This window comes from Heloderma suspectum, chromosome 2 (genome assembly GCF_057233095.1).
Source record: "Heloderma suspectum isolate Gila_16-S chromosome 2, 16-S_ref, whole genome shotgun sequence".
NCBI lineage: Eukaryota > Metazoa > Chordata > Lepidosauria > Squamata > Helodermatidae > Heloderma > Heloderma suspectum.
The window spans coordinates 372,218,894-372,243,414 of NC_139459.1; the positions used below are offsets into that span (position 1 = coordinate 372,218,894).

The window sequence follows — 24,521 nt, forward strand, 5'->3', positions numbered from 1 at the left end:
GCCATTCTGGGTTATTCACAGGTTAAACAACCCTCAGATAACCCTGCTACTAACCAAGGGCTGTGAGGGTTGTTGAACCCTCAAATAATCTACAGTGGCTGGGTTTGCAACCCCCAACAGCAGCCACACATGCTACAACTAATTGTGAGTTAATTAACCCACGATAACCCACCATGTCATGCGAACTGGGTCTATATAAGGTTTCTCTGCTGAGACATCCCTCTTTGCCCACAATAGGTGGGAGAGCTGTAGCAAGCATGACCTGAAAGTGGTCCATAGTCTCTGCCCTTGAAAGTCTTAACCAAACTTGGCTTGCCCAAAAGCGACTCAGCCTGACTTCCGCTGTGAGCCTCAAGTCCCAGCAGACAGGATACCCTCGGCCCGCACCCCCCCCCCGGAAAATTCTAACGACTCCCCCATTTCAATTCAACTTGCTAGATTCCACCCAGTGCCTGGCAGAGAGAGGGTTGCGCTGCCAGTAGGCTAGGATGGCAAAGCCTTGCTGATGGGAGAGGCAGCCGCTCTTCTGGCTGGAAACATTTTGCAGTCTTGTGTGGCTCAGGTAGTCTAAACAGTGCCTTCGAATGTGATTATAATAGTCCATCATTTGCCTTGGTCTCCTCCCTATTTCCCATTTCAACAGAGTTCCTATGATTGCACCTAGACACCCTTCTTTTTTGTTCAAATTGTAAGATGAAAGGGTAGGATCCAGATATAAGCTGAATCAACTGTGCTGCTGGAAGTGAACTCCCTGCTCCCTCCCTTCCACGACAGCCCCTCCAGCCCCCTGAAAATACTACACACACAGTCAGGAGACCCTGCTGAATGGGGTGAGCAGTGGTATGTGCAGGGGGAGGGGGGATGCCCAAATACCGTGTGGAGGGACTAGAGATGTGAAGGCCTGGAAAATTTCAGGAAAAAAAACATTTTTTTCCAAGGACCCCCCCCCCCCGCCCCAGGAAAAATTGAACAGCTTTGGATTATGAAATATTTTAGCATTTAAGTCAAAGTATTTATATATTATTACACAGCTTTTACTCCCCCCCCAATGATGTCTAAAAACTATGTAATAAGAACATTTTTGTAGAAAGACAAGAGATGTAAAATGTCTGGAAATAATGAAGCCATGGGGGAAAGTATTTTTTAAACCTCTCTGTAAGATTCCCAGCATAGTTCTTTCGTTCCTGATTAAAATTATTGATCAGATGTATATTGATCTACTGTGCACTCTTGACGGTAAACGTGCATTCTTGACAGCATGGGTTTTGTTTTATGGAGTCCTGTGTTTCTGATGCTGTAGCAGTCATTTAATGTAGTTCTACTCTATTCAGACAATAATTACAAATTTATTAACTGAGTTTACTTTTAAAAGTTTTAAAATATGATAGTTTTATGAGGAAAATAAATCATATATAAAATAACTTTAGGAACAGAAAGGCTGCTTTATGTTCCTAAATCAGCCCTCTTCAACCTGGTGCCCTCTTGATGTTTTGGACTACGGTGTCCAGCATTCCTGAGCATTGGCCATGCTGCCTGAGGCTGATGGGAGCTGAAGTCCAAAATGCCCTGTGGAGGGCACCAGGTCAGTGAAGGTTGTCTGAAAAAAACAAAGTGACTTTGGATCTGTAAAGAGCACGAAATAAATATTGCTTATTTTTCAATTTTTCCAAAATTTCCATTTTCCCCAACCCCCGCAGGAAAAAAGCATTTTTTTCCCTATGGCCTCAAAAATTCTAGAAATTTCACATCTCTAGGAAGGACCTTCTGTAAGCAGAGCCTTGCAGAGGGCAGAGCCTTGCAGAGGGCAGATCCTGGATCTAACCCAAAGTGAGGAGCTAGTGAGATTTTCTAGATGGGAGGAAGAGCCAGGGACTTGAGGGTGCCAGTAAGAGTAGGGGGGTCTTGCTCTCCTTAGTGCAGCCTTTTCCAACCCTGGGCCCGAAAATGTTGCTGGACTACATCTCCCCTGTGCCGGCTCGCTGGTTGGGGACAATGGGAGATGTAGACTAACAACTTCTGGAGGCCTCCTCAGAGGCCTCCTGGGATACAGTGGAGGTCACAAGGAGGTCCCATGAGCTGCCAGGTTGCCCCTATGTGCCTCTCTCAAATTTTGGCACGCTAACAGGTTCCCTTGTTCTCCTCCACAGATGGTCCCAAGTAAAAACAATCCCTGTCACTGGAAGTAATCATAACCCAGGGGCAGGGAGCAGGCCCCTGTCTTTGGATGGGAAAAGTAGCAGGCCAAGGGATGGATGGAGCGGGAGAGCTTGAACCCTGGATGCTGAGGTATCCATGCCAGAAGAATGGGGCCTGGGCTATTATTTTGCATTCCCAGCACCGCCTTCTGTGTTTTGTTTCATTATGGTTCTTAATGGGGAGGGGCTGTGGGTCCGCAGCTGAGCACTTCCTTTGTAGGCAAAAGGTCCCAGGTTTGATCACCGGCATCTTCAGGTAGAGCTGGAAAAAGACCCCTGCCTGAAACCTATGAGAGCCACTGCCAGTCAGTGTCAACAACACTGGGCTAGATGGACCCACAAGGCGGCTTCCTGTGTAGTGTTACAGCACACCTTTCCCAAAGGTAGTTATGTGTGTAGTGGTAGAGCTGGCCCTGAGCAGCAGATCACGTGTGCTTTGCATGCTGAGGAACTGCCAGATCTCTCCTATGCTTACACAGGCAGGGGGGAAGGTGGCAGTAGGAGGGGGAAACAAAACGTCATATCAAAGTGTCTCATGAAGAATTTGGTGAATGACATGTCCGAGGAGCAGAAATGAATTTTCCATTGTTTTAGGCAACTGACATGTTTCCAGTTCTTACTGGGGCACCAGGATACAAGCGAGACCCACGAAGGTCACCCGGAGAGGCTGGACATAGGAAGTACAAGACTTTAGTTGTTCCTCCATCCTGGCTCATTGCCTTAGCCAACTATAGCCCTGTCAGCATTTCTATTTTCTTTCTTTCCCACATTCCAGAGTCCAGGGAGAGAGATTTCTGCTCAAAAGAGACAGGCCTGCCTTCGGAATCAAACCATGATTCTCTTGACCAAACTTTTTCCTCCATTCCACTCCACAAGCTCCATTACATCACATCCTCCTTGAGTGTCCTTTTTTGGGGTGGAAAGGTGGGATACAAATAAAATGAATAAATAAATAAAATAGGCCTCTGTCCCCAATATACCTGAACCCCCCTCCCTCCCAAAATAACAGCAGGGCTCCATAGGGCACCACTTTTGTGAAGGTTTCAAGGAAGGAAATCCAGACGTTTCCCTGGCAAACACAGCAAGTGTTATTAAGAACGCCCTAAGTAATAGCTAATAACATTTCTTTTTTTACCTTTACTTTTATTTGTCATATAACTACGTATGCATATAACAGGTAGAAAAACCTATAAATCTATACATGCCGCAAAACAGAATGGAAAAGCAACTCATACCCACCTGCTTCACTTATGGCAACATTCAATAGTCATTCGAATTCTGCAAATTTTAAAAAGAAAGAGCCCAAAGCCATCAGGGTAGATTCACCACATACAAGTCTCCAATGCTAAATGCTCTCACTTCATTTAGTGTACTTTTTTCTGGCATCACAATGTCCTTCTTGAAGGTGCTATATTCAGACAGTGAGTTAACTGTGCGCTGTCCCTTTCAAGCACAACCCCAAACCTGCAGATGTCTCTGCCTCCCTCTCTCTTTGACTAGAAGAAACCTACTGCAGACCTGTTTTGTGCCCCACTGAGTTGCATAAAGCCCTGCTTTTTACCTCATATAAGGCTGAACCCACAGAATGCTGCACATTTTAATGTGTACATCTCTGTATGTCACTGCCTATGGCAAAAAGACATCCTGATCAGAGCCCCATGGATGCTCCAGTGTGCATGCAGAGCTTCATACCAGCAAGGCCTTTCCCTGTAATTTCAGCAGAAGACGCAACTGCATACAAGTACATTGCTTGAGAGCTTAGACCCGCTCCCTCCCCTGAAGTGAATGGGGACTTCCTAGTCAGCGGGGAAAGCTCTGTTCATATCTCCGAGCTCTCATTGTCAACAACCATCATATCACATCCTCCAGGACTGCCTAAGGCTAATAGTTGAACTGGAGGATCCATGAATGAGATGGTGCCATCATTGTGCCACAAATGGAAACATCATGGAGCTCATGGTCCATTATTGTAGTGAGTCCTGCAATGACTAGATCAGCCGTCTCCAAGCTGGCACCCTCCAGCTGTGTTGGACTAGCGCTCCCAGCATTCCCCAGCCAGTGTGGATAACTGGGGGATGCTGGGAGTTGTACTCCAACACATCAGGCAGGCGCCTCAGTCTGCTTTATGGTAGGGCTGATCCTGTTTACTTTATTACAAATATTAATATTCAGTACAGCTAACAATTCTGGGGCCATCACCAATAAAGAGGGAAGAGAGGGAACTTCCTGTCAGATACCTTTTGATAAGGTAAGAGGAGATGACATGTGTCTGCTTCTTATTATTTTAGCTTTAGGAGAGGCAAATTACCATTTGATCCAGTTTCTAGGTGTTGAACCACAGTTAAATTCTAACAGTCAGAACAGAAACAGCCAACCAATATGGTCTTTTCAGCATCTAAAAAGACCAAAATGTTCTTTTCCTATTATTTGATTCACTTCATCAACTAAACATGTTTCCCATACATTTTCGCACAAAATGCCCACTTTCCACCCTATGATCCTTTCAGCGATGAGGGGGAGCTGTGAGTTCACTGCCAAAATGATCCTGAGGGAAAAGGAAATGGCATTTCCCCTGTGCTGCACCCCTCTCAGCCCACCCCCTCCCCAACGCTCCTTTCCGCGTTCCATACATTTATACAGTTTCTTTCCGGTGTGGGTGCTTTGATGATTAGAAAGTGATCCTCTGTCACTGAAGCTCTTTCCATGCTCCATGCATTTAATCTGGCTTCTCCATGCTGGGTCCTTTCATGTATAGTAAGCTGCTGGCACCGACTGAAACTTTTCCCACACGCCATGCATTTATATGGTTTCTCTCCTGTGTGGGTTCTTTGATGTGAACTAAGGCTACCACTCACACTGAAGCTTTTCCCACACTCTATGCATTTGTATGGTTTCTCCCCAGTGTGGGTTCTTAGATGTGAAGAAAGGTTACCACTCAAACTGAAGCTTTTCCCACACTCTGTGCATTTGTATGGTTTCTCCCCAGTGTGGATTCTTTGATGATAAGTAAGATGTTGACTCTGACTGAAGGTTTTTCCACACTGTACGCATTTATATGGTTTCTCCCCTGTGTGGGTTCTTTGGTGTTTATTAAGGTTTCCACTGTCGCTGAAGTTCTTTCCACACTCCATGCATTTATATGGTTTATCCCCAGTGTGGGTTCTCTGATGTAAAGTAAGGCTTCCACTCATACTGAATCTCTTTCCACATTCCATACATTTATATGGCTTCTCCCCTGTGTGTGTTCTTTGATGTGCAGTGAGGCTACTGCTCTGACTAAAGCTCTTTCCACAATCTGTACATTTATATGGTTTCTCCCCTGTGTGGGTTCTTTGATGTGAAATAAGGCTGATACTCATACTGAAGCTCTTTCCACACTCTATGCATTTATATGGTTTGTCCCCTGTGTGGGTGCTTTTATGTCGAATAAGGTTTTGATTCCGACTGAAACGTTTTCCACACTCCAAGCATTCATATGGTTTTTCTCCTGTATGAGTTCTGCAATGTCTATTTAATGTTGATTTATCTTTGAATATTTTCCCACACACTGGACACATTTTCCTTCTCCTTTCTTTGTGGTCTGGTGGGTTTAGGAGTCCATAGATTTCAGCATCCCGAAAAGGAGAGGACTTCTTTTCCCCATTCTTTAACTGGTTTCCCTTCTGCCTTTTTGATCCCATTTGATTTTTGAATGTTTCTTTTTCCACTTCATGGTCGTTTGTTTGTGATGACACCAGGGTTGCCTCCCTGCAGTCCTCATTTTTCTGCCCATCACCTGTTTGGGGGGAAAATGAAAAATCCCATTAGGAGTTCAAGCAGGAAACCAGGCACCTCACCAGCGATAAAGGCCAGTTAGTGGCTTCTCTTATTTTAATATCTCCACAATTCTTCCCTTTCCTCTCTGTACACCCAAGCTGAAATCTTGGTTACCTTTTGAATATGTCACTGTCTCAGGAAATAATGTGAATTCCTTGCTGATCTATTTCCCACTTGATTAACTAGGCACATATCTGTGTCGCTCCTTCCTCCTGTGTTACCACGATGCTATCAGTTTGCACACAATTGTGTAATGAGAAAGGGGAAAATGGAAAGAGATCAGCAGCAAGGTTAAGGGAAGGAGAGAGAGAAACTAAACTGGGGAAAGCTCACTGTTCTGTGCTTACTACTGATACTGATTTGGCTACAGCCATAAGAGAAGATGGTCAGATATAAAAGTGTTGTTGGCCCAGTAAGACCAACAGCGCAACACAGATTTGCTCTGCTCTTCTGTACTGTAAGTGGGATTCCTCACCAGTTAGCACCCAGTAGGGCAGGGGTGCAGAGCCTCAGGTCCAGTGGCCAAATCCAGCCCAACTGGGGGCCAAATCCAATTCTCTGCGGTTCCCCAGATGCCCACCCCCGGATCCCCTGACCCCTACCGTTTTCTCCCAACCACTGACCGTTTGGGGGGTTTCCTGGCTTTTGTGCGGTTTCCCCCCATTCTAAAAGGTAGAAATGCCTCTCCTAGGGCTACGTTACTGTCAGGAAGAGCTTTATGCTAAAACAGGCTGGGGTTTTTTACATTTTGGCCACGCCCCTTTTGCCTTCAGTTCCCCGCACCACTGGAATGCAGCCACCAAGAGCTTCTCTAGAATGGGATTTCGCCCTTGGGCTGAAAGAGAACATCAGAAGAGCCCTGCTGGATCAGACCAAGGGTCCACCTAGTCTAGCTTTCTGTTCACACAGGGGCTGACCAGCTGTCGACCAGGAACCCACAAGCAGGACATGAGTGCCACAGCACCTTCCGCCCATGTTCTCCAACAACTGGTGTACACAGGCTCACTGCCTCTGTTTCTGGAGGTAGCACATAGCCAGCAGGACTAGTAGCCATTGGTAGACTTTTCCTCCAGGAATTTGTTCAACCCCCTTTTAAAGCCATCCAAATTGGCGGCCATCACTACATCCTGTGGTAGTGAGTTCCATGGTTTAACTATGCGCTGTGTGAAGAAGTCCTTCCTTTGATCTGTCCTGAATCTCCCACCAATCAGCTTCATGGGATGACCCCGGGGTCGAGTATTTTGAGACAACGACTGAACAACAACAACAAAATCCACATTCTCCACACCATGCATCATTCTGTAGACTTCTATCATGTCTCCCCTGACCCTCCTTTTTTCCCCCAAGCTAAACAATCCCATTTGTTGCAATCTTCTCTCAAATGGGAGATACCCCAGCCCCTTTTCTGCACTTTTTGCAGCTCTATGGTATCTTTTTTTTTTTTAGGTGTGGTGAGCAGAACTGGATACATCCCCCCTGCAGTAGGGTGAGCACATCATCTGCAAGCTCTGAATCTAACCTAATCAAGGCGGGTATTGCATGACACTTCAATAGCTGGAATGTATGGTCCCACTCCCCTTCATGGATTACTGCCTTGTTGTGGCGAAGGGGCTTGCGTAACTCAGGGAAGCCATAAGCTATGCCGTGCAGGGCCACCCAAGACGGACAGGTCATGGCAGAGAGTTCTGACAAAATGTGGTCCGCTGGAGAAGGAAATGGCAACCCACTCCAGTATTCTTGCCAAGAAAACCACATGGAAAGTATCACAAGGTTAAAAGAGATGACGCCGGAAGATGAGCCCCTCAGGTCGGAAGGTGTCCAATATACTACTGGGGAAGAGCAGAGGGAATTTCCAAGTAGCACCAGAAAGAGTGAAGCGGCTGGGCCAAAGCCGAAAGGACACTCAGCTGTGGATGTGTCTGGTGGTGAAAAGAAAGTCCGATGCTGTAAAGAACAATATTGTTTAGGAACCTGGAATGTAAGATCAATGAATCAAGGTAAGCTGGAGGTGGTTAAACATGAGATGGCAAGATTGAACACCGACATCTTGGGAATCAGCGAACTAAAATGGACAAGCATGGGCGAATTTAATTCAGGTGACCATCATATCTACTACTGTGGGCAACAATCCCTTAGAAGAAATGGAGTAGCATTCATAGTCAATAAAAGGGTGGGAAAGGCAGTACTGGGGTACAACCTCAAAAACGATAGAATGATCTCAGTACGAATCCAAGGCAAACCATTCAACATCACAGTAATTCAAGTCTATGCCCGAACCACTGATGCCGAAGAAGCTAAGGTTGATCGGTTCTATGAAGACCTACAACACCTTCTAGAACTAATACCAAAAAAAGATGTCCTTTTCATCATAGGGGATTGGAATACTAAAGCGGGAAGTCAAGAAATAACTGAGATAACAGGCAAGCATGGCCTTGGTGTACAAAATGAAGCAGGACAAAGGCTAATAGAATTTTGCCAAGAGAACACGCTGATCATAGCAAACACTCTTTTCCAACAGCACAAGAGGCGACTCTACACATGGACATCACCAGATGGTCAATATCGAAATCAGATTGATTATGTCCTTTGCAGCCAAAGATGGAGAAGCTCTATATAGTCAGTAAAAACAAGACCTGGAGCTGACTGTGGCTCAGATCATGAGCTTTTTATTGCAAAATTTCGGCTTAAATTGAAGAACGTAAGGAAAACCACTAAACCATTCAGGTATGACCTAAATCATATCCCTTATGAATATACAGTGGAGGTGAGGAATAGATTTAAGGAATTAGACCTGACAGACAGAGTGCCTGAGGAACTATGGACAGAGGTCTGTAACATTGTTCAGGAGGCAGCAACTCAATCCATCCCAAAGAAGAAGAAATGCAAGAAAGCAAAGTGGCTGTCTGATGAGGCTTTACAAGTAGCTGAGGAAAGAAGGGAAGCAAAAAGCAAGGGAGAAAGGGGAAGATATATCCAACTGAATGCAGAGTTCCAGAGAATAGCAAGGAGAGACAAGAAGGCCTTCTTAAATGAACAATGCAAAGAAATGGAGGAAAATAATAGAATGGGAAAGACTAGAGATCTCTTCAAGAAAATCGGAGATCTCAAGGGAACGTTTTGTGCAAAGACGGGCATGATAAAGGACAAAGAAGGCAGGGACCTCACAGAAGCAGATGAGATTAAAAAGAGGTGGCAAGAATACACAGAAGAACTATACAGGAAAGATCTTAATGTCCCCGATAGCCATGACAGTGCCGTCACTGAACTTGAGCCGGACATCCTCGAGAGCAAAGTCAAGTGGGCCTTAGGAAGCATCACTAACAACAAAGCTAGCGGAGAAGACAGTATTCCAGCTGAGTGATTTAAAATCCTAAAAGATGATGCTGTTAACGTGCTGCACTCGATATGCCAACAAATTTGGAACACTCAGCAGTGGCCACAAGATTGGAAAAGGTCAGTTTACATTCCAATTCCAAAGAAGGGCAATGCCAAAGAGTGTTTAAACTACCGTACAGTTGCTCTCATTTCACATGCCAGCAAGGTGATGCTCAAAATCCTACAAGCTAGGCTTCAGCAGCATGTGAACCGAGAACTACCGGAAGTACAAGCGGGGTTTCAAAGAGGCAGAGGAACTAGAGATCAAATCGCCAACATTCACTGGATCATGGAGAAAGCAAGAGAAGTCCAGAAAAACGTCTATTTCTGCTTCATTGCCTACGCTAAAGCCTTTGATTGTGTGGATCACAACAAACTGTGGCAAATTCTTAAAGTGATGGGAGTACCAGACTACCTTACCTGTCTCCTGAGAAACCTGTACGAGGGTCAAGAAGCAACAGTAAGAACCAGACATGGAACAACCGAGTGGTTCAAAATTGGGAAAGGAGTACGACAAGGCTGCATATTGTCGCCCTGCTTATTTAACTGATATGCAGAGTACATCATGAGAAATGCCGGGTTGGATGAATCAGAGGTCGGAATTAAAATTGCTGGGAGAATTATCAACAACCTCCGATATGCAGACGATACCACCCTAATGGCAGAAAGCGAAGAGGATCTCAAGAGCCTCTTGTTGAAGGTGAAAGTGGAGAGTGCAAAAGCTGGTTTGAAACTCAACATTAAAAAAACTAAGATAATGGCATCTGGCCCTATCACTTCCTGGCATATAGAAGGGGAAGAAATGGAAGCAGTGACAGATTTTACTTTCTTGGGCTCCAAGATCACTGCAGACGGTGACTGTAGCCATGAAATTAAAAGACGCTTGCTCCTTGGGAGGAAAGCTATGGCAAACCTAGACAGCATAGTAAGAAGCAGAGATATCACCTTGCCGACAAAGGTCCAGCTAATCAAAGCTATGGTTTTCCCAGTAGCAACGTATGGCTGTGAGAGCTGGACTATAAGGAAGGCTGAGCGCCGAAGAATTGATGCTTTCGAACTGTGGTGCTGGAGAAGACTCTTACGAGTCCTCTGGACTGCAAGGAGGTCAAATCAGTCAATCCTAAAGGAAATCAACCCTGACTGCTCATTGGAAGGACAGATACTGAAGCTGAAGCTCAAATATTTTGGCCACCAAATGCAAAGAGAAAAGTCCCTGGAAAAGACCCTGATGCTGGGAAAGATTGAAGGCAACAGGAGAAGGGGACGGCAGAGGATGAAATGGCTAGATAGCATCACCGATGCAAAGGATATGAACTTGAGCACACTCCGGGAGAGAGCGGAGGACAGGAAGGCCTGGCGTGCTATGGTCCATGGGGTCACGAAGAGGGACACGACTTAACGGACTTAACGACTGAACAACAACAACAACGTTCCCACTAACGACTTAACGACTGAACAACAACAACAACAACAACGTTCCCACTATATGGCTTCCCTCAAGGAGCTGAGTTGCCCTGTCTATTCCTTTCAGGCCTCCGCCGGTTGTCAGGCCGAGCGGCCCGAGCGGCAGGCGTGTGGTCCAAAACAGACAAGGGCAGAGGCCAGAGCAAAAGCAGCACTCCGACCGGCCAGGGTCCAGAGTTATAACCCAAAGGACAGGCAGCGGAGGCTTGGCCTGTGTCCTCACACCCGAGCAAGATCTGAGTGGAGAGCTTTGCAAGGACTAGTCCCGAGGATTGGTGCTTGGGTTCAGCCGAATGAAAACCCTGCTGTGCCCTTGAAGCCTATTGCTCTCTTGGCATTGCAGGCAGGGCAGCTCCAATTTGAGACACCTATCCCAGTGCCTTACCATTCCCCATCAGTTATCCTGAGTGATCTGTCCAGCCTTTGACATAGGGCCCTCCTGCCCAGGTCTCTCTCACCATCCTTTCACCTTCTGGATGGGCAGCCACAGAATCCTGCACATACCATCAACATCCCAGCAGAGAGATGGGCCATGCCTGATACAGAAAGTTATAGGGCAGGGATCCCCAATGCGGTGCCTATGGGCACCCAGACACCCATGGGAACCACCAAGGGCGCCCACGAAGCTCTCCACTCCCTGCCCGCTTCAAAAATATTTTTTAAATAACAACATTGGAAAATGTTAGGGCAGTCCTCTTTCCTTCCCTTTCTAGCCTCACTATTTCTATCGCCCCGAGCCCCAGCCTCTTCAGTTCAGGGTTTCTCCTCTCCTAGCCTCCAGCCTTGCTCCTTCTTTCCCACTACCCTTTTGCCTTGCTATTTCCTCCTCCCTCCCAGCATCTAGCTTCACTGTTTCTGTCCCCATAACACACCTTTATCTCACATTTGACTAGCCAGGTCCCCACGCCAGCCCTTATGTGACTAGCCACATCCTCTGTGGCAGCCATTTTGTGGCAGTGCCCACAGGAGTTTCTAAAATGTCCAGATGTGCCCACACACGTCCAAAACGCTGGGGACCTCTGTTATGGGGGGGGGGAGATGAAGGTCAAAAGATCCACCACCCTGTTTGCATTGTGGGGATGGGATGACGGACTGCTTAAGCTTCCTTCTTGCATCTAAGTCCTAATGAAGGAAAGGAAAAGGGATTTTGACGAGGGGATACGTAACGAAATATCGAGTGGCTACAAGTGGACGCTCCCTTCTCTGGAGCCGCCTGGAGGGCTTTGGCTATTGGGTGGTATAGAAATGTAACATAATAAATAAATATATTCATTAGGAGAATTCACAGCTTCAGTCTGTCCTCAGTGAGATAAAACGCAAGCCGGAAAAATCATCAAGGGACCTTCCTCAATTCCTAGACATGAAATTGTCCCACCACATACCTAAGTGGATACGTCCTATTCTTTCCAATTCCCCAGAGTTGCGGACAAATGGATCTTCTCCTCCTTCCAGCCAGGAGATGAGGTCTGGTTTGGGAATTTCTTTGAAAGAAAGAGACAAAGTGCCTTAGTCCCGACAACAAAATGTTCAGGTATTCCAAGTCCACCATTGCAAATGGCCACCTCCCAAAAGCCAATGGCAGATAAAGGCAAGATTCTAGATCTCCTCCCGGTAAAATAGGGCAGACACACAGCGACCCAGCAAGACCCACCTGGGATCAGCAAACAGGCATTCACTACACATTAAGCTCAGTCCATTGGCACTGAGGAAGACAAGCCGGCTACTGTAATTCAGTGCATATTCCAGCACAAGGAAAGGAAACCTCAAACTGCAGGACATTTCTCCTCATGCTAAGAAGATCCCTGCTGGATCAGACCAAAGGCCTATCTAGTCCAGTATCCTGCCTGGCATTCCCACAGTGGCCAACCAGATGTCTACAGGAAGCCCACAAGAAAGACATGAGGAAAATAGCACCTTTCTGCAGTTCTTCCCCAGCCACCTGTATTTGGAGGCATGCTGCCCTGGAACCTGGAGGCAGAACATAGTCATCATGACTAGTAGCCATCGATAGCCTTATCCTCCATGAACTGGTCAAATTCCCTTTTAAACAAATACATAAAACCAGACACCCCAATGGGAAGCCCCTAAGCAGGACATGAGCGCAACAGCATCCTCCCACAAATGTTCCCCAGGAACTGGCGTTAAGAGGCACACTGCCTCCGGTACAGAAGATAATATATAACTGTCATGACTAGTAGCCATGAATTTGTCTAATCCCGTTAAAGCCGTCCACGGTGGTGGCCATAACCACATCTTGTGGTAGTGAATTCCATAACTTAACTCTGTGCTGTGTGAAGAAATCCTTCCTTTTATCTGTCCTGAATCTCCCACAATTCAGCTCCATTGCGTGATTTTGGGTTCAAATATGATGAGAGCGGGAGGAAAAGGTCTCCCTATCCATTTTGTCCACACCATGCTTGACATTATCAATCTCAGTCATGTCCTACAACAGACCAAGGGTTACGCAAGGCTTGTTTAGTGCTCAAGTAACCCTCGTTGTCCGGGTTCGCATGATAATCTGCTTGGGGTTGCATATTCAAAATGTTCCCAGCATGCACCATGGCTCATTGGGAGTTAAACAACCCCCTGACGAGCCCGGCCAAGTCATGCAAACCGGGTCCAAGGGTCCGTCCAGTCCAGCATTCTGTTCACACAGTGGCCAAGCAGCTGCCCACAGGAAACCCACAAGCAGGACAGGAGTTCAGCAGCACCCTCACACCCATGTTCCCCAGCAACTGGTGTACGTAGGCTTACAGCCTCTGATACTGGAGGGAGCACATAGCCATTGAGACTGGTAGCCGTTGATAGCCTTTTCCTCCAGGGATTTGTCTAACCCCCTTTTAAAGCTGTCCAAATTGGAAGCCACCTTGACATCTTGTGGTTTTGAATTCCACAGTTCAGCTCTGTGCTGCATGAAGAAGTCCTTCCTTTTATCTGTCCAGAATCCCCCCCGCCTTTCAGCTTCATATGTCGTTCATCACGTCAAATTTCAGGGCAGCATGCAACATCTACAAAAAGCACAGAAACAGGAAAGCAGCAAATAAAAGTTTTGCTCCTTTAAATGCTTACATAAAAAGAAAAACATTTTTGTCTGGCATTGAAATATGGAGTGGAGCAGGGGCGAGAGAATTAAATTGCCTCAGTTCCCAGTATCAGGCATCTGGTATTTCCCATCTCACCTGCTGTTTGAAAGAACTGGGCTGCAGAAAGAAAGCAATGTTGCTGGGGAACATGGGCGGGAGGGCACCGTTGCACTCATGTCCTGCTTGTGGGTTTCCCACGAGCAGCTGATTGGCCACTGTACAAACAGAACGCTGGACTAGACGGACCCTGATCCAGCATGACTCTTTTTAGAACAATGGCTTAGGGCCTGGCTACCTGAGGGACCACTTATCTCAGTATGAACCTGCTTGGTTACTAAGACCAAAGACCCTTTTGCAGATGCCCTAACTTTCAGAGGCCCGCTTGCCAGGCATGTTGAAAACGGAATTTCCAAACTCTAGGACGTGCTCCTGCCAGAGTTATGGCAGGCCCACACTCTCTCTGCATTCAGTAAAGGGTGTGGGTGTGGGTCAAGACATATCTTTTTAATTTGGCCTTTTTAATTGTCTTTACTCATTTATGATTTATGATTTCTCAATTTTTTTTGTAAACCGCTTTGATTGGTTTTTCCAGAAAAGGCAGTAAAGAACTGTTTTAACGAATAAATAATTATCATTGCATACACATCAGTTACAAGTGACAAACTTTTACCAGCATCACATCTCCCAAAATTGAATTTTCAATCAGGCCAAGCTCCAGTCTGGCTCAGTCAGCCTTAGAAAGCACATCCAGGTTGTATTTCCACAAGGGCCTCCCTACAGTGAAGCAATGTCAAATAATAAGTACTGGAATTCATCTCTTTGGCATTTGTCAGCCAAGGAAAAAGCATCCTTACCCACACAGGCTACGTTCCCGTAATTCTCTAGCATGACTTCTTTGTACAGAGCTCTTTGGCCTGGATCCAGGAGATCCCACTCCCACTCGTTGAAATACACAGCCACCTCTTCAAAGGAAACTGGGTGCTGCTAAAAGAAAGAATTATCTGCTCAGGATTTTATACCACCAGAAGTTAGGACTTTATTCTCTGAGGGTTAATCCTCCTCCAGCTTCTAAATAATACACCCAATTTGGCTTCTATTGACTTTTTTTTAACCTAGAACAACATCTAAAATTCTCTCCTGCTTTGTTAATATAAAGTCTGTCTAATTTCTCTCTGCAGTCCACCGGCAAAAGGAGCCCATGCACTTTGCCCAGGATGGAAAACACTTCTGAGTAACAGATGTATTTTATAATTCTGCAAGTAATGTAGGCAAATCGTGGGTTAATTAACCCAGGATTTGCCATGGTGTGTGCTGGGCACGTTCTGTGGCCTATTTATTTGTTTGTTTGTTTATTTATATACTGCCTAATAGCCAAAGCTTTCTGGGCAGTTCACAATTTTTTTTTTAAATATTCAACCCCCAATTGGGCTGATCAGGGGTTGCTACATGACATCTGAACCCACACACTATAGATTAATCATGGGTTAAACAACCCAGTTAACCTAACTACTAATTGTAGTTTAACCCACAATTGGGCTGTTTAACCCACAATTAATCTACAGTGTCTGGGTTCAGATGTCGTGTAGCAACCGCCAGTTGGGGGTTGAATATTCAAAACGGCCACAGAATGTGGAATTAACCCACAATTTTCTGCCATTACATGAGAACCAGGCCAACATTTTCCCCTTTCTTGCTCCAGGCAGCCCTAGTGGCATCTGCAGATCTAAACCATCGCATGACCTGCAGAGCTTAATTTGAATGTCTGCAGACACCCCCCTGCCCCTAGTTTATCTTGGGACTTTGAACATGCAGACACTATGACTTCACCATCAAGTCACTTTCCCCCTCTCCCCTCCACCACCTGCTTTTTATAACATCTTGCCTGATGAAGAGGTCTGGAGATCTCGAAAGCTTGCACATTTTTGTGATATTTTGCTTGGTCTAATGAAGGTATTACACTATATGGATTTTGGCATTTTCCTTATTATCAACATGGCTACCTTTGCTTTCTACTGAGAAATAATCTCCTCCAGAATCAAATAGTTGGGAGGGGCCATTCAGGTGGTGCCCACAGGGACCTCCAAGAGCGCCCACAAAGCTCTCCACCACAAAAAATATTTTTAAATAAAAACCTTGGAAAATGTTAGGGCAGTCGTCTTTCTCTCCCTTTCTAGCCTCACTATTTCTATCCTCCACCGCCTCTTCAATGCACGGTTTCTCCCCCTCTTAGCTTCTAGCCTTGCTATTTCTCTCCCCATTTCCCTTGGTATTTCCTCCTCCCTCCCAGCCTCTAGCCTCACTATTGCTCTCCCCACCTCTTTCCCTTAATGTTTTTCCCCCATCCCAGCCTCTAGCCTTGCTCTTTCTCTCCTTTCTACTCCTTTGCCTTGCTATTTCTCCCTCCCTCCCAGTCTCTGGCCTTGCCTTCTTCCATCCCATCCAACACACCCCTTTAGCTCGCTCTTGACTAGCTAGGCCCCCACGGCGGTCATTATGTGACTAGCCACATCCTCCGTGGGAGCCATTTTATGGGGGTGTCCACAGTGGTTTTGCGAATTCCCAAATGTGCCCACAGGTCCAAAAAGGTTGGGGACCTGTGATTTAGGTCATCGAGTCCAACCCCTTGCTCAGTGCAGGAATCCAGTTTAAAGCAACCCGATAGAATCGGGACTCTACATGTACTGTTGCCCCCACTTAAAAGAGGGAAGAGATAACTGGGTAGCTGTGTGTGCACTTTTTAATTTAATTTAACTTTTGCAGGATTCAAGACCGTGCAAGAGAAAGAGAAGGATTCACAGCCTTTTTTACTTGGTCACCCCGTCATCTTGCAGCATCAAAAGTGCTGAAAGGGGCATATTTTTTCAGACCCAGTCCCAACCCAGGGGGAGGCAGCCTTCGTCTCCACCCACTCCATGTTCCCTTCCTTACCTGAGGAGGCCGCAAGGCAGCTCTTTCCCCTCGGCCACAAGGAAGGGATGCTCCCAGTCGTGCCTCTGATGCCATTGCACCACCTGCGAAGGAGACAAGGGAGGCATAAACTAGGCTGTTTCTGGAGCTCCTGTGGCTTTTCCCATCATGTGCTGCAAAGGGGGAAGAACCTGGTACTCAGGGTAGTCGCCAAGTGATACAAGTTGAGGGCCTGTGGAGAAGCAGAGAAAAGATTTGGGCTTCAAGGCTTTCAGCTTTTAAAGTTACTTATTTACTGTTTAACATCTTGATGCTGTAATTAATAAAGATCTCTTTATTTTATAAAATCCTATGCCTACTGCTTGTGGCTTCAAAAAGGGCAAAGGAACAGAAAATAAAATAGGTCAGAACAACAGTCGGTGTGTTCTCACATCTTGCAAAGTAAAGATGTTGGACCTGAGGTAAAGGTCCTGGCGGCAGCGTTACTGTGTGTGTGGGAAGGTGTTGCCTGCTGGGGAAAGGCCTTACTGAAGGGGTATCCTCACTGACAAATAGGCAGAAATGCCGCATACACTCCTGACAGATAAATGGTATCTCAATTTCTCTTTGTATTTTCTTTCATCCTGTATTAATTCAAGGCGATTGTTCTATGAAGGGTTTAACATTCAGGATGTTAAGATACCTTAACGTGTCATAGATGGGCCAGTGCAGCTACAAACATCTTCAGTTTTAGCCAAAGTGCAGATACACATATATGGCTTTAGCGATACCCTCTACAGAACTGAGTGGGCCTGTTTTGAAACTGTAGGACTGTAAATGCCATATGAAGAAATAGCACTTTCAGCTTGGCCAGCTCCCTAAGTTAGCCAAACCTCTGGATCATACACAAAACCTCTAATGAGTCTTCACAAACAAGCAACCACTAACGATATCACCCCGAGCACATTCCTTGTCGGATACACCACTCTCAAAACTTTTTGTTAAGGTATAATAATGCGGGAGAAAAAAAACTAAAAATAAAATACTGGACTTGGCACAAAATAAAGTGCTGCTGTAAGGTGAGCAGGTGGTATACAAGGTGGATGGCTTAACAGCACTTTCACGGGCTTTGCAGGATTGTATTTTGGACTGCAGAGATGATGATTTTCTTCATTCATTATATTTTTATTCAGACCTCCCCCAAGAAGCTCAGAATGGCAAACATAGTACGCCCCCCCATCTTCACAACAACACTATGAGGTAGGGCAAGCTGAGAGACAGTGACTGGCCTAAGGTGACCACTTGACCCCAGGTCTCTCTGATCAACATTAAACGGTAAATGTAAAATCTATCATACTAAAAGAGTCACAGGCCCAATGTCACCAAGGGAGCGACCCAGTGGCCAAGCAGGGATCTGAGTCTGGCCAGTATCTTTTGTCTAAAAAGCCACTACATAAGAGCATAAGATGAGCCCTGCTGGATCAGCTATGGGCTGACTGTGGATGAAATGGGAATTTCAAAACACAACAGCCTGGAGTGCCTCTCATAAGAACATAAGAGCCATGCTAGATCAGACCAAGAGTCCATCTAGTCCAGCATTCTGTTCACACAGTAGCCAAACAGCTGCCCATGGAAACCCACAAACAGGACATGAACGCAACAAAAACCAGGCTACAAATTGAATGAAGTAAGGAATAGCTTGTGTGGAAGTATGTCCATTTGTTAACTGTCACTCATGCTTTCTTCCCTTCTGGTTCCTTCCTTCTGTGCCTGCTTATTTACTTCCATTCCTCCTCAGCTTATGCACAGCTGGCAGGGCTGGCACCAAGGTAGGCATGTTTGGGCACCTGTCAAGGGCCCACACCCCAGCAGGGGCCCACAGACAAGAGCCCCCTGGAGTTGCTCCTCTTCACCGTTGCGACCTGCTTGTTCACCTGCCTCTCACTCCGGCCCACACAACGGTGGGGGTGAGGAGGAGGAGCAGTAGATAACGATGATGATGATTTATTGCGTTTATAACCCGCCTTTTTTCCTCTTGCAAGGAACCAGATCATAGAATCATAGAATAGTAGGGTTGGAAGAGGCCCACAAGGCCATCGAGTCCAACCCCCTGCTCAGTGCAGGAATCCAAGTCAGAGCATCCCTGACAGATGGCTGTCCAGCCTCTTCTTGAATGCCTCCAGTGTGGGAGAGCCCACCACCTCCCTAGGTCACTGGCTCCATTGTCATATTGCTCTAACAGTCAGGACATTTTTCCTGATGTTCAGCTGGAATCTGGCTTCCTGTCACTTGAGCCCATGATTCCGTGTCCTGCACTCTGGGATGATCGAGAAGAGAACCTGGCCTTCCTCTCTGGGACAACCTTTCAAGTACTTGAAGAGTGCTATCATATCTCCCCACAGTCTTCTCTTCTCAAGGCTAAACATGCCCAGTTCTTTCAGTCTCTCTTCATAGGGCTTTGTTTCCAGTACCCTGATCATCTTTGTTGCCCTCCTCTGAACCCTCTCCAGTTTGTCTGCATCCTTCTTAAAGCGTGGTGCCCAGAACTAGACACAGTACTCCAGATGAGGCCTAACCAGTGCTGAGTAGAGGGGAACTAGTACTTCCCGGGATTTGGAAGCTATGCTTCTATGAATGCAGCCCAAAATACAATTGGCCTTTTTTGCAGCCACATCACATTGTTGGCTCATATTCAGTTTGTGATTGACAACAATCCCAAGATCCTTCTCACTTGTAGTGTTGTTGAGCCGCGTATCCCCCATCTGGTAACTGTGCATTTGGTTTCTTTTTCCTAGGTGCAGAACTTGGCATTTATCCCTATTAAATGTCATTCTGTTGTTTTCTGACCAGCGCTCCAGTCTATCAAGATGATCACTTTGAATTCTGTTTCAGTCTTCCAGGGTATTAGCTATCCCGCCCAATTTTGTGTCATCTGCAGATATGATCAGCATTCCCTACAACTCCTCCTCCAAGTCATTAATACAAATGTGGAAGAGCACAGGGCCCAGGACTGAGCCCTGCAGTACCCCACTCGTTACCTCTCCCCAGTTTGAGAAGTCCCATTGATAGGCACTCTTTGAATCCGATTCTGTAGCCAACTGTGGAGCCACCGGATCGTTGTTTCATCTAGCCCACTTTGAGCTAGTTTGCTCATCAGGATATCATGGGGCACTTTGTCGAAAGCTTTGCTGAAGTCGAGGTATATGATGTCTACAGCATTCCCACGGTCTACAAGAGGGGTGACTTGATCAAAAAATGAGGTCACATTTGTCTGGCAGGATTTGTTCTTGACAAATCCATGTTGGCTTTGAGTAATCACTGCATTGTTTTCAAGGTGCTTACAGATGGATTGCTTTATCATCTACTCCAGAATTTTCCCAGGGATTGATGTCAGGCTGGGTGGTCTGTAGTTCCCAGGTTCCTCCTTTTTACCCTCTTTGAAGACAGGGACAACATTAGCCCTCCTCCAGTCATCTGACACTTCCCCCGTCCTCCATGATTTCTCAAAGAGAATGGACAGCAGTTCTGAGAGTTCTTCTGCCAGTTCCTTTATGACTCTAGGATGCAGTTCATCTGGCCCTGGAGATCTGAACTCATTCAAAGTAATTAGGTGTTCCTTGACCATATGCTTATCGATCTCAAGCTGCAATCCTGTCCCTTCAGCCTGTACTTCGCCTTTGCCAGGGGTGTGTGTGTGTGTGTCATAGACCCTCTTTTGGGAGAAGACTGAGCCAAAGCAGGAATTGAGCACCTCTGCCTTTTCTTTGTCATCTGTTATCATTTTGCCATCCTTGTTAAATGGTGGTTCAACTATTAAACAAGGATGGCAAAATGATAACAGATGACAAAGAAAAGGCAGAGGTGCTCAATTCCTACTTTGGCTCAGTCTTCTCCCAAAAGAGGGTCTATGACACCCCTGGCAAAGGCAAAATACAGGCTGAAGGGGCAGGATTGCAGCTTGCCTTTTACTATGCACGTAGCTGAAGAAAGCCTTTTGTTGCTTTTAGCCTCCCTCGCTAACCTCAGCTCGTTCTCAGCTTTAGCCTTCCTGACGCCATCCCTGCAATTCTGTGCTACCTGCCTGTACTCTTCCTTTGTTCCTTGGCCTTCTTTCCACTTCCTATATGTGTCCTTTTTTGTTTTCAGGTCAATGATGCCACGGCCTCCTGGCTCTCTGCCTGCCAAGCAAGCAAGCGGGAGCCATGAGGAGAAAGAGCAGCCGGTGACCATGGCGGTGGGAAGGTCCAGTCACTGAGGGGGGGGGGCCATGGAGGGGGTCTTGCCCAAGGGCCCCCCAAAACCTGGAGCCAGCACTGGCTATGATTCAAAGAGGGGAGCGGGGGGGAGGTTCCCCCTCCCCAAAAGCAAATTTGGTGCACCCCTCCTTCTCCCTTCATCCCCCCCTTCAACCAAAAGCCACACCTTTAACTCCTTGTCCTCTCCAGCCCTTTTCACGCATCGCCACCCGCAAAGGAAGGGGGCTTATGTCTGTCCCTCTTGCCCTAGGAAGGCTGGTCCGTGCCCCTAATGTTTCCCCCTCATTTCAAACGTTTCCTGCCTCTCTAGGAAGGAGAGCTCAGTTGCTTTAACCATCTGGGGACTGAAGCAGCCGCAGAGCTTTCTCTCCCTCCCCTAAGAAACCTCTCACCTGTTGTAGACTCTTTATGTTATTATTTATTTATTATTACATTTCTATCCTGCCTTTTTCCCTCCAAGGAGCCCAAGGTGGCGTACAGGATCCTCCTCTTCCTCTCTATTTTCATCCTCACAACAACCCGGTGAGGTAGAGCGTCAGTGACTGGCCCACAAGTCACCCAGGGAGCTTCATGGCCAAGTAGCTCACCTGATGTTGTTGGACTCCAACACCCATCAGCATGGCTTATGTGCAGGGACCATGGAAGCTGTAATCACACAATATCTGGAGGGCCACAGGTTGCCCAGCTTAGAGCAAGGGAGAGTGCTCCCCAGCGTTTATGTATTTATTTATTATTACATTTATATTCCATGTTTTCCCCTTGCAAGGAACCCAAGGCAGCTTACGTGGTCCTCCTCTATCCTCACAGCAACCCTGTGAGATAGGTTGGCTGAGGGACTGTGACTGGCCCAAAGTCACCCAGTGAGCTTGCATGGCCGAGGACTAGAACCCGGATCTCCCGAGTCCCAATCCAACACTCTAACCACTACATCACACTGACCCCTTAATGTGGTCATTTACTCTTGTCTGTTACAACAAAACTCACCTCCTGTTTTTATTCTTACAGACTTGCCTTTGTCAGCCTTCTCCAACCTGGCACCCCTCAAATGCTTTGGGCGACAGATCTTGTCACACATACCCCAGACTCTGGACCGGGCTGACTGGGGATGATGGTCATTACAGTCTGATACATCTGGGAAAGGCTGCTTTTGCTGCAACAGACTAACAGGGCTACCCCTCTATAAGTGGCCACCGTTAATGAGCAAAATCCAACATAAATCCCACTTAGAGCAGACCCATTGAAGTGAACAGGACTTAAGTTAGTCATGACTAACCTATTTATCTACAATCATTTCTTGGCTGCCTTTAAGGGCAGAATCCTTTAACGCAGTTATTACTGGATTGATGGTCTTGTCCCCTTCCAACCCTACTATTCTATGATTCTATGATAGAATCATACTATTCTATGTTAGAATCATACTATTCTATGATACACTGCATTGCCATCAGGGAAGTCAACCCTCTTTCAGCCCCAGGGCTGAATTCAATTATGGGGAAGCTGGGGGGGTTGCATTCCTGAGGTGGGCGGTGCCGAAGGCAGAAGGGGCACAGCCAAAAACACCCACATATTTCAGTTTACAGCTCTTACTGCCTGTCACGAAGGCTCCCCCCCAACCGCGGATCTCCTGCCACCGCCCCTTCTAAAAGTTTGGAACCAAGTTTGGTTAGTTACTGGCAGAAAGCAGCTGGAATATGCTGGTATTTTGGGGCCCACCCTTTTCTCCTTTGGCCTCACCCACCGCTGGAATGCGAGAGCTTCTCGGAAGCTGAATTCCTCCCTGGGGCTGAAAGAGGTTGGACACCCCTGATGTAAATTAATCTGGGTCATGAGTGCATTTCACTGTGCTGTAGATGGAGGCAAATTAGCCCTCCAGGTAAGCAGCACACCTGGGTTCTGTGTCTCATTTGGCATAGAGGTGGTACCAAGCAAACTCAGCTTACGCCTCAAGCATCCACAGAAACTTGTTTTGGCTCTGCAGGACAGACGTACAGCCCTGTGCCTCCTGGACAGCAAAGAGCAGAAGTTGCTATTAGACTTGCAGAGTAAGAGAGATTCCCCCTACCAGGCAGACTATAATGCAAGCGCCAATGCTGTCTGTTATCTCAACCTTCCCCCAACCTGGTGCCCTCCAGATGTGCGGGGCTACAATTCCCAGCATGCCCCAGCCAGCGTACTATAGTATCGATTTAGCAGCTATGTGACATTGACCTGCAACATTCCTCCCACCACTCCCGCCCTCTGACTTCCACTCTCCGGATGCCTCACAGGGAGGTACAGCTGCTTCACACAGTGCATAGTCAAGCTATGGGGTTTGCTTCCACAGACGTCATGATGGACTTTGATGGCTTTAAAAGCCAAATTCCTGGAGGAGAAGGCTATCAATGGCTACTAGTCCTCATGGCTATATGCTACCTCCAGTGTCAGAAGCAGTGTGCCTCTGTATACCAGTTGCTGGGGAACATGGGCAGGAGGGTGCTCTTGCACTCCTGGGCTACTTGTGGGGATCCTGTGGGCAGCTGGTTGGTCACTGTGTGAACAGAAAGGTGGACTACACAGGCCTTTGATCTGATTCAGCTCAGCTCTTATTTATTTTTTAAAGTATTTTTATCTCACCTTCAGCCAAAAAGGTTCTCGGAGTGGCTTTCATATAATCGGTGAAAACAGGACAGTCTCTGCCCACAGGCTTACAATATAAAAAGATACAACATGAGAGGAAAAAGAGATGGGAGGGAAGAGGAAAAGTTAAATAGCCTTTCAGAAGGGATGATGGAATGGCCCTGCTTCCCGTTCCCATCTGTACATCCTGCTGGAATGGTTGCTGGTGGTGGCAGTCGTGGGAGGAGTAGCCTTCACGGAGATGGTCTTCAGCCATCTGTTCTTACGTTCTTAAGTTACTGTCATGTAAGAAATTCCACATCGGCTTTTGCCCACCAAATGCTTTTGGACCACAAATCCCATCTTCCCTCACTGGTCATGTTGACTGGGGATAATGGGTACTGTAGCCCAACCTATCAGGAGGGCAAAAGGTTGGGGAAGGTCCCAGAGTCCGGCCCTTTCATTAGGCACAGTGAGTCGCTTTGCTCTGGTGGCAGATTGGGAAAGGCCATCCCCGCCCGCTGGCGGTCTCTGCTGCTCCCTGCCTGTGGCCAAGAAAGCTGACATTAAGCACCAGCAGGGCACCATTGTCTCCCCCTTCCGTCCCACACAGCCCAGCTACACTGTCAGGAAGGCAGAGCGCATGAACGCTTGGGAAGCAGTGGCACAGGTGCAGCTGAGCTCCTCACATGGAGAGTGGAACCAGAAATGGGCCTTTGCTGCCCACTGGTCAAATTCTTCTGTGTCTTTGAAAGGGGGAGGAAAAGCCCTGTTTTATGTGGGGCTGAAGGCAGCAGACTGGGGAAGCGAAGTTGCTCCTCGTCGTTATCATCTCTTTGTGCCCGTGAGCG

General features: G+C 46.8%; 1 pseudogene across 1 annotated transcript; it reads right to left on the minus strand.

Moving 5' to 3' along the window:
• Positions 1-1,003: 1,003 nt before the first annotated feature.
• LOC146356111 (uncharacterized) lies at positions 1,004-21,380 on the minus strand (annotated as a pseudogene). The gene is made up of 5 exons (XR_014787279.1): positions 21,242-21,380; positions 16,862-16,944; positions 14,788-14,917; positions 12,233-12,331; positions 1,004-5,970 (listed from the first exon to the last, which is right to left on the minus strand). The product of XR_014787279.1 is annotated as an uncharacterized LOC146356111 (transcript).
• Between the last annotated feature and the right edge of the window lie 3,141 nt (positions 21,381-24,521).